Source organism: Gracilinanus agilis, chromosome X (assembly GCF_016433145.1).
Source record: "Gracilinanus agilis isolate LMUSP501 chromosome X, AgileGrace, whole genome shotgun sequence".
In the NCBI taxonomy this organism is placed as follows: Eukaryota; Metazoa; Chordata; class Mammalia; order Didelphimorphia; family Didelphidae; genus Gracilinanus; species Gracilinanus agilis.
In genome coordinates this window covers 310,944-319,419 of record NC_058136.1, presented here as the reverse complement: position 1 = coordinate 319,419, position 8,476 = coordinate 310,944, and the positions used below count along the sequence as shown (strand labels likewise).

The following is an 8,476-nucleotide window of genomic DNA, read 5'->3' as shown; positions in this document are numbered from 1 at the left end:
AGGCGGCGGCGGTGGCGGCGGTGCGGGGAGCCCAGAGGGAGCCCAGAGGGAGCCAGAGGGTTTGGGCCCAGCAGCGGGAACTGGGCGCAGGCTCGGGTGTATTCCAGAGAGTAGTTCTTGGGGCATCTTTGCCACATTAACTCTATCTGTCAGGAGACTGAAAGGCTTATGAGGAGGTTCTGTCTCACAAAACAGGGTCCATTGAAGACAACAAGGAAGAGGGAAAAGGAACAGGGGAAAAAGCTAAAACATTTTAGCAAACCATGAGATCTATCTGATCCTTTGCTAATGACGATCACCATGTTATGGTGAAGCATTCAACAATTTATCCATCTCCAGAGGAACTTGAAGCTGTCCAGAACATGGTATCCACTGTTGAGTGTGCCCTTAAACATGTTTCGGACTGGATGGATGAAATGAGTAAATCTGGAAAAACGGAGGGAGATGGAGATGTGAAGAAGGATGAGGCAGGAGAAAACTCTGCCAAGGATCAAGGTGGCCAGACACTGTGTGGTGTAATGAGAATTGGCCTAATTGCAAAAGGCCTGCTGATAAAAGATGATATGGACCTTGAACTGGTTCTGATGTGCAAAGATAAACCCACAGAAAGTCTATTACACACTGTCAAAGACAATCTTCCTATTCAAATTCAGAAACTTACAGAAGAAAGATATGAAGTGGAGCAGTGCATAAAAGAGGCATCTATTATTATCCGAAATACAAAAGAACCCACGTTAATGCTGAAGGTGATACTTACTTCCCCTTTAATTAGGGATGAATTGGAGAAGAAAGATGGAGTAGAAAATGTTTCGATGAAAGACCCTCCAGACTTATTGGACAGGCAGAAATGCCTGAATGCCTTGGCGTCTCTCCGACATGCCAAATGGTTTCAGGCAAGGGCAAATGGACTAAAATCATGTGTAATTGTCCTCCGCATTCTGCGTGATTTGTGCAACAGAGTACCTACATGGGCTCCATTAAAAGGATGGTCACTAGAGCTTATATGTGAAAAGTCTATAGGTACCTGTAACAGACCTTTGGGCGCTGGGGAGGCTTTGAGATGAGTAATGGAGTGTTTGGCATCTGGAATACTTCTTCCTGGAGGACCAGGTCTCCATGATCCCTGTGAGAGGGATCCAACTGATGCATTGAGTTATATGACAATTCAGCAAAAAGAAGACATTACACACAGTGCCCAGCATGCACTCAGATTATCAGCTTTTGGTCAGATTTACAAAGTGCTGGAGATGGATCCCCTCCCATCTAATAAACCTTTCCAGAAATATTCCTGGTCTGTTACTGATAAAGAAGGTGCTGGTTCCTCAGCTCTGAAGAGACCTTTTGAAGATGGATTAGATGATAAAGATCCCAATAAAAAGATGAAACGAAACTTAAGGAAGATTCTGGACAGTAAAGCAATAGATCTAATGAATGCCCTGATGAGGCTAAACCAGATCAGGCCTGGACTCCAGTATAAACTCTTATCTCAGTCTGGCCCTGTTCATCCACTAGTCTTCACAATGTCTGTAGATGTGGATGGCACAACATATGAAGCATCAGGACCATCAAAGAAAACAGCAAAACTTCATGTAGCAGTGAAGGTCTTGCAAGCAATGGGTTATCCAAAGGGCTTTGATGCAGATATTGAATGTATGAGCTCCAATGAAAAGTCAGATAACGAAGGCAAAAATGAAACCGTGTCTTCAAGTTCTAGCAATAATACTGGAAATTCTACAACTGAAACCTCCAGTACCTTAGAGGTAAGAACTCAGGGCCCTATCCTTACAGCAAGTGGTAAGAACCCTGTCATGGAGCTGAATGAAAAAAGAAGAGGGCTTAAATATGAACTCATCTCTGAAACGGGTGGAAGCCATGATAAGCGATTTGTTATGGAGGTAGAAGTAGATGGACAGAAATTCCGTGGTGCAGGTCCAAATAAGAAGGTAGCAAAAGCCAGTGCAGCATTAGCTGCCCTGGAGAAGCTATTTTCCCAATGCAGCAAATAATAAGAAAAAGAAGATTATTCCTCAGGCCAAGGGTGTAGTAAATACAACCGTGTCGGCAGCTGTCCAGGCAGCCCGGGGGAGAGGAAGAGGAACTCTTGGAAGAGGAGCTTTTGTTGGCACTGCAGCTGCCCCTGGTTACATAGCTCCAGGTTACGGCACGCCCTATGGCTATAGCACAGCTGCTCCAGCCTATGGTATGTACAACCTCTTACTAACCTCTGCCATTCCTGACTCTATCCCAGCAGTCCAAACTCCAGTTTGATTTCAGGGTTTGCCCAAGAGAATGGTTCTGTTGCCCGTTATGAAATTCCCAACCTATCCAGTTCCCCACTACTCATTCTTTTAGCAAATGGCTGAAGCTAATTCCTATTGATTGAACAACAATCCAGTCCAGTCCCGATTAGAAGAGAGAACAAGCCTTTTTATCCAGTTTCCTTTGAACACATAACTTGAGCAAAAATGATTTGTAAAGAACATCTTTTCCTACTTTTGATTTTTTGATTTTAACAAACGCAAATTTAGTTCTCTAAAACTTGAAAGAAAAAAAATACATACAAACCTTCCATTCCCTCACCCCCATCAAAAACCCAGTTCTGTGAAACGTTACCTCATTTTCCGATAATAACTTATACCAGCCCTCCTGTTCTAGGGGAAAAACTAGCCGCTCAAAGTTTGTTTTAAATGAAGTCACAAATTATGTAAAATTAAATTTGTGAAGGATGTATAGAGTATAAAACAAGGATCACAAATAAACTGTTTTTGTTGTAAAAAAAAAAAAGCAGAATTGACCAAATGTTAAAAGATGTACAAAAATTCACTGAGAAAAAAAATTTTTTAAGAACTAGGATTGGCCAAATGGAAAAGGAGCTACAAAAAGCTCCATGAATAAAATAATGCTTGAAGATTTAGAATTGAGCAAATGGAAACAAAAACGGTCGGAATGACATGGGCCCAGCTGGGGGAAGTTGCCCAGAACAGAGTCCGTTGGCGTGAGATGGTTGCGGCCCTATGCTCCTAAAAAGGAGTCGACAGGAATAATAAAAATAAATAAAATAATAATAAATGGAAGCTAATGACTCCATGAGACTTAAAGAAACAAAGTCAAAAGAATGAGAAAATAGAAGAAACTGGAAAATTAACTGATCTGGAAAATAGATCCAGGAGAGATACTTTTAGAATTATTGAACTACCTGAAAACCATGATTTAAAAAAAAGAGAGCATAGACATCATCTTTCAAGAAATTATCAAGGGAAACTGCCCAGATATCCCAGAACCAGAAGGTAAAAAAGAAATCCAAAGAATCCACTGATCATCTCCTGAAAGAGATCCCAAAATACAAACTCCCGGGAACATCACAGCCAGATTCCAAAACTCCCAGGTTGAAGAGAAATTACTGCAAGCAGCTAAAATGAAGCAATTCAAATATCATGGTGCTTGTCAAGATAACACAAGACTTAACTTCTACATTAAAGGACTGGAGGGTCTGGAATATGATATTCTGGAGGGCAAAGGAGCAAAAATTACAACCAAGAATCACTTACCCAGTAAAACTGAATATAATTCTTCAGGTAGAAAAATGGACAATCAATGAAACAGAGTTTTTTAAGCATTCCTGTTGAAAAGATCAGAATTAAATAAAAATATGACTCAAATACAAGACTGAAAAGGTATATAAAAAGGTAAACAGGAAAGAAAAATCACAAGAGATTCAATAAGATTAAACTATTTACATCTCTAGACAGGAAGATGATACTTGTAACTCCTAAGAACTTTATCATTATTAGGGCAATTAAAAGGAATAAAAAAAGAGGGCAAGGTTCTGAATTATATATGATGGGATGATATGTAAAAAAATAATAAAATTAAGGACTTAGAAAAGGGAATAAATAGAAAAGGAGGAAGGAAAAGGTAAAATGTGGTAAATTATCTCACATAAAAGAGGCAAGAAAATTTTTACAGTGAAAAGGAAGATAAAGGAGGTGAGGAGGGGAGTGCTTGAACCTTACTCTCATCATAACTGGCTTTAAGAGGGAAGAACATACACACTCAATAGGGTATATAATCTCTTACTCTACAGCAAAGGAGAAGAAGTAGGGCATAAGAGAGTACTGGGGGGTGGGACCAATAAGAAAGGCAAATTGGGGAAGGTGGTAGTCAAAATCAAAAGAGTTTTGAGAAAGGAAAAGAGAAAGAGTAGGATAAACAGCTGGGGAAACAGAATGGAGGAAATCACAATGACGAAAAAAATTCTTTTGCAAGTTTCTCTAATAAAGTTCTCGTTTCTCAAATATGTAGAGAAATTAGTTAAATATATAAGAATATAAGTCATAAATAGTCAAAGGATATGAACAAGCAGTTCTCAAAGTAATGAAAGCTAGCTACATTCATGTGAAAAAAAGTAATCCAAATCATTATTAAAGAAACGTAAATTAAAACAACTCTGAGATATCACCCCACATTTATCATATTGGCTATTATGACAGAAAAGGAAAATGACAAAAGTTGAAGGTGATATGGGAAAATTGAGACATTAATGCACTGTAGGGGGAGTTGAGAATTGATCCCAACCACTATGGAATGAAATTTGGAACTATGCCCCAAAGGGTTTTTAAACTGTCCAAACCTTTTGACTCAGCAATACCATTGCTAGGTCTCTATTCCAAAGAGATAAATAACAAAAGGAACAGGGGCCTATATATGTTCCAAAATATTTAAAACAACTCTATTTGTGATGGCAAAGAATTGTAAAGTGAGGAAATATCTACCAATTGAGGAATGGCCAAATAAGTTTTGGTACATGAGTGTAGTGGAATACTATTGTGCTATAAGAAATGATGAGCAAGAGGATTTCTTAAAAAACCTGGAAAGACTTAAAGGAACTGATACATAGTGAAGTAAACAGAACCAGAAGAACACTGTACACAGTAATGGTAATTATCATATGATGAACAACTGTGAATAACTTAGCTATTCTCAGCAATACAATGATCCAAAACAATCCCAAATGCCTCCTGACAAAAATACCATCTGCTTCCAGAGAAAGAATTGATGGAGTCAAAATCCAGACCAAAGCATACTATATATTGCTTTCTTCAATTTTTTGTTCATTTCCTTCCAAAGATGTTTTACATGATTACATATGTAAAATCTATTTCAGATTACTTACTGTCTCAATGAGTAGGGAAGGAAAGGAGATAATTCGGGACTTAAATTTTTTTTAAGTTCAAAATTGCCATATACATAATTGGGAGAAAAATAAAATATCCAATTTTTATGAAAAATAAAAAAGTACAAATGAAAAGGAAGAAGTTTAGGAAAACAAGTAAAACTTAAATTTCACTTTTATCTGAATTGGTCAAAGAAGAGAAGAATGAATACCCAAACATAATAAAGGCATAGAAATACATTTCATTCAACAAGAAAAGAGAAAGAAAGGGGAAGAAGAGAGAGGAATGAGAAGAGAAAGGGGAGATTAAAGAAAGGTTTAGTCCTAACTGAAACAAACTATTAAGAATATACAAAAATATTTGCAGCAGCTTTTTTCAGTAGAAAAAAATTATAACTTGAGGAAGTGTCTATTGATTGGGGAATGACTGAACAAGTAACAGCAAATAAAGGTAAGGGAATAACTGTACACTAAGAAATGATGAAGGGGATGCCTTCAGAGAAACCTGGGAAGAGATTATGAACTAATGCAAGGTGAAATGAGCATAACTAGAACAATTTAAACAATTATAATATTGTAAAGAGAAACAATTCTGAAAGACTTAAGAACTGCAATCAGCACAGTAACCAACCACAATTCCTGATACTTCACAATTAAAAATGATACCCACAGGGGCAGCTGGGTGGCTCAGTGGATTGAGAACCAGGCCTACAGATGGGAGGTCCTAGGTTCAAATCTGGCCTCAGACACTTCCTAGCTGTGTGACCCTGGGCAAGTCACTTAACCCCCATTGCAGGGGTCGGCAACCTTTTTGGCCGTGAGAGCCATAAATGCCACATTTTTTAAAAAGTAATTTCGTGAGAGCTGTACAGTGTAAAAGAGAAATTTGGAAAATGCCATTCTATAAGTGTATATATTTCTATGGACATGGGAAATGTATCAAAACTACATTTCCCGTGATCCAACATGGTCCAACTGGTTTCCCTTTCTGGGTCTTTGGGCTTGGGGAGGCCGACGTCTTGACGCAGGGAAGGGCTTAAATCTCCTGGGTTAGGGGGGAGTGGTCTCTTTGCCAGTAGGCCCTTGGCGAGCAGACTGGAGACAGTAATGGAGGCGGCAGTTTTGAATGCTTACAAGCGCATGGTCTAATAACTTATCTATCAGCATGGCTTTAATTAAATTACTAATTTATATATTTATACCAGTCTTTATCATTTTTCATATTTATAACAGTGCTCACAGTGCGCACTCCTGTAACAGTGCACACTCCTGTAACAGCACCTGAAAAAAAAATTTACTTTATGGCTCCTGTAGAAAGAGCCATATCTGGCCCTCAAAAGAGCCAGATATGGCTCGAGAGCCATACGTTGACAACCCCTGCCCATTGCCTAGTCCTTACCACTCTTCTGCCTTGGAGCCAATACACTATTGACCACTATTGACTTCAAGACAAAAACTAAGGGCTTAAAAAAAGGATAACAACTTTCTGACAACAAAGTGATAGACACAGAGTGCATTTTTTTAGGAGATGGTTAAAGTGGGAATTTGTTTTGATTGATTACACAAATTTGTTAAGCTTTCTTTCTTTTGTTTTCAATGTGATAAGGGAAAGGGGATGGGGCCAAAAATACTTCTGCTGATTGAAAAAATAAAACTTAATTTAAAGAGAAAAATCATCAGTATAAGTATAGGAGAATAATTTTATATATATGGTATTTATATAATATATACACACATGCAAGTATAGGAGTATAATAATATAATACTATCCATGTGCTTTTGAAAATCTACAGATCTTTCACATTGCATTTAAAAGCTTACCTGGCATTCAAATTAGAGGAGTGGAAGAGAAGTACTTCTATAATGTGAGTGTTCCTACATCTAGGCAGAGGTATCTCAGATGTCTCCAGACCTTACTCTGTCCTTGGAGATGTAGTCAGCTTCAGATCTGTCTAGATCAGTGATGGGCAAACTGTGGCCTGCGGACCAGATTCAGGCCCCCTGAAATGTTCTATCCTGCTGCAAGACATTATTCCTAATCTGCGAATACAATGAGTAGTATATAATACACTGAAACTTCAAGAGTTGCCTTAGAAACAGAATGACAGATGAGCATTTCCTTTCCTTTGGCCCCCTCTTTAAAAAGTTTGCTCATCACTGGTCTAGATTCAAGGTCAGCTACCACAGCAGAGTAGTTACAGTTGGTTAATGCCAGGCCATTATGGACCTATGTTCCTATGGTCTTCCTGGAAACTGATTTTTTTTGGCAACCAGAAACTGGTAAACTGATTGGTTTTTTGTTTTCAAAAGAAATTCTTCACCTATTTGTCGATACAGTTCACACCATACTTGTGGAATATTCTTATTTGGATGATTTCTGGGCTGGACAGTCAGCTAAAATGCTCTCCTGGGGGAATTTTGGGAAGATGACAGCTTAGATGCAGCAAGGCTCCAGATCTCTGTAAACCCTTCAACACCAATCAAGGACAAAGCACTTCAAAGGGACAGAAAACCAAATCTGACAACAGAACAGAACAAGGGGATCCTCCTAAGTAGCCCAACTTAAAAGGTACATGGGGGAAAAAAGCCTGAATTCTTGAATTGTTGGGTTCAAGGGGAAAGGAAGAAGGAAGATCCCAGGTCCCCTCCCCCACCTAATTGCTGAGTCTCCAGCAGATCCTGGAATCTCTGAATAGGCAAAGGCGCTAATCTGGAGGGAATGCCTTGCTGGCACAGTTGTGCCAGGCTCAGGGCTCTGGTCACAGATGGCAATGAGGCAGCTAGAGAAGAAGTGCAGAGAGGGCAGCCTAGTCACAGCCAAAACACCCCATCTTGGACCCTGCACTGCCTCCTTTGCCTCTTTTCTTGAGGTTTTGGCCTCAGGCTACATCCAGCTCTGCAGATTCACTGCATCCTGGCTTAATCTTATCAATAGGACAGAAAAGAAGTCTTCAGAGGACAGGGAAGCTCCAACACCCCTCTCCCATAGTCTACACTGAAAGTAGCTGAAAACTTCTGTTGCCAGCTGGGGAAGATCTTACCTCAGAGCTCATTAAAACCATCAGCTTAACTTAATTAATCAGCAGAGCAGAGAAGAAGCCCCCTTCAAGACAAAATAGCCCAAACCCACAGATTCAGCAAATAATCAGAGTAGCAAAATTACAGCCAATTACAGGGTGGGGAAGAAGGAAAAAATATGAGTAAACAAGAGAAAAAGAAAAAAGAAATTACAATCGATAGCTTCTATCCAGGTAATGAATAAAGAGCAAATGAAACAGAGGAGGATCAAGGAACACAAAGAAA

The 8,476-nt window shown here is 39.2% G+C and overlaps 1 pseudogene; it reads left to right on the top strand.

Annotated features, from left to right (window-relative positions):
- The first annotated feature begins 263 nt into the window (after positions 1 to 263).
- On the top strand, positions 264 to 2,374 carry LOC123253570 (annotated as a pseudogene).
- Positions 2,375 to 8,476: the final 6,102 nt, after the last annotated feature.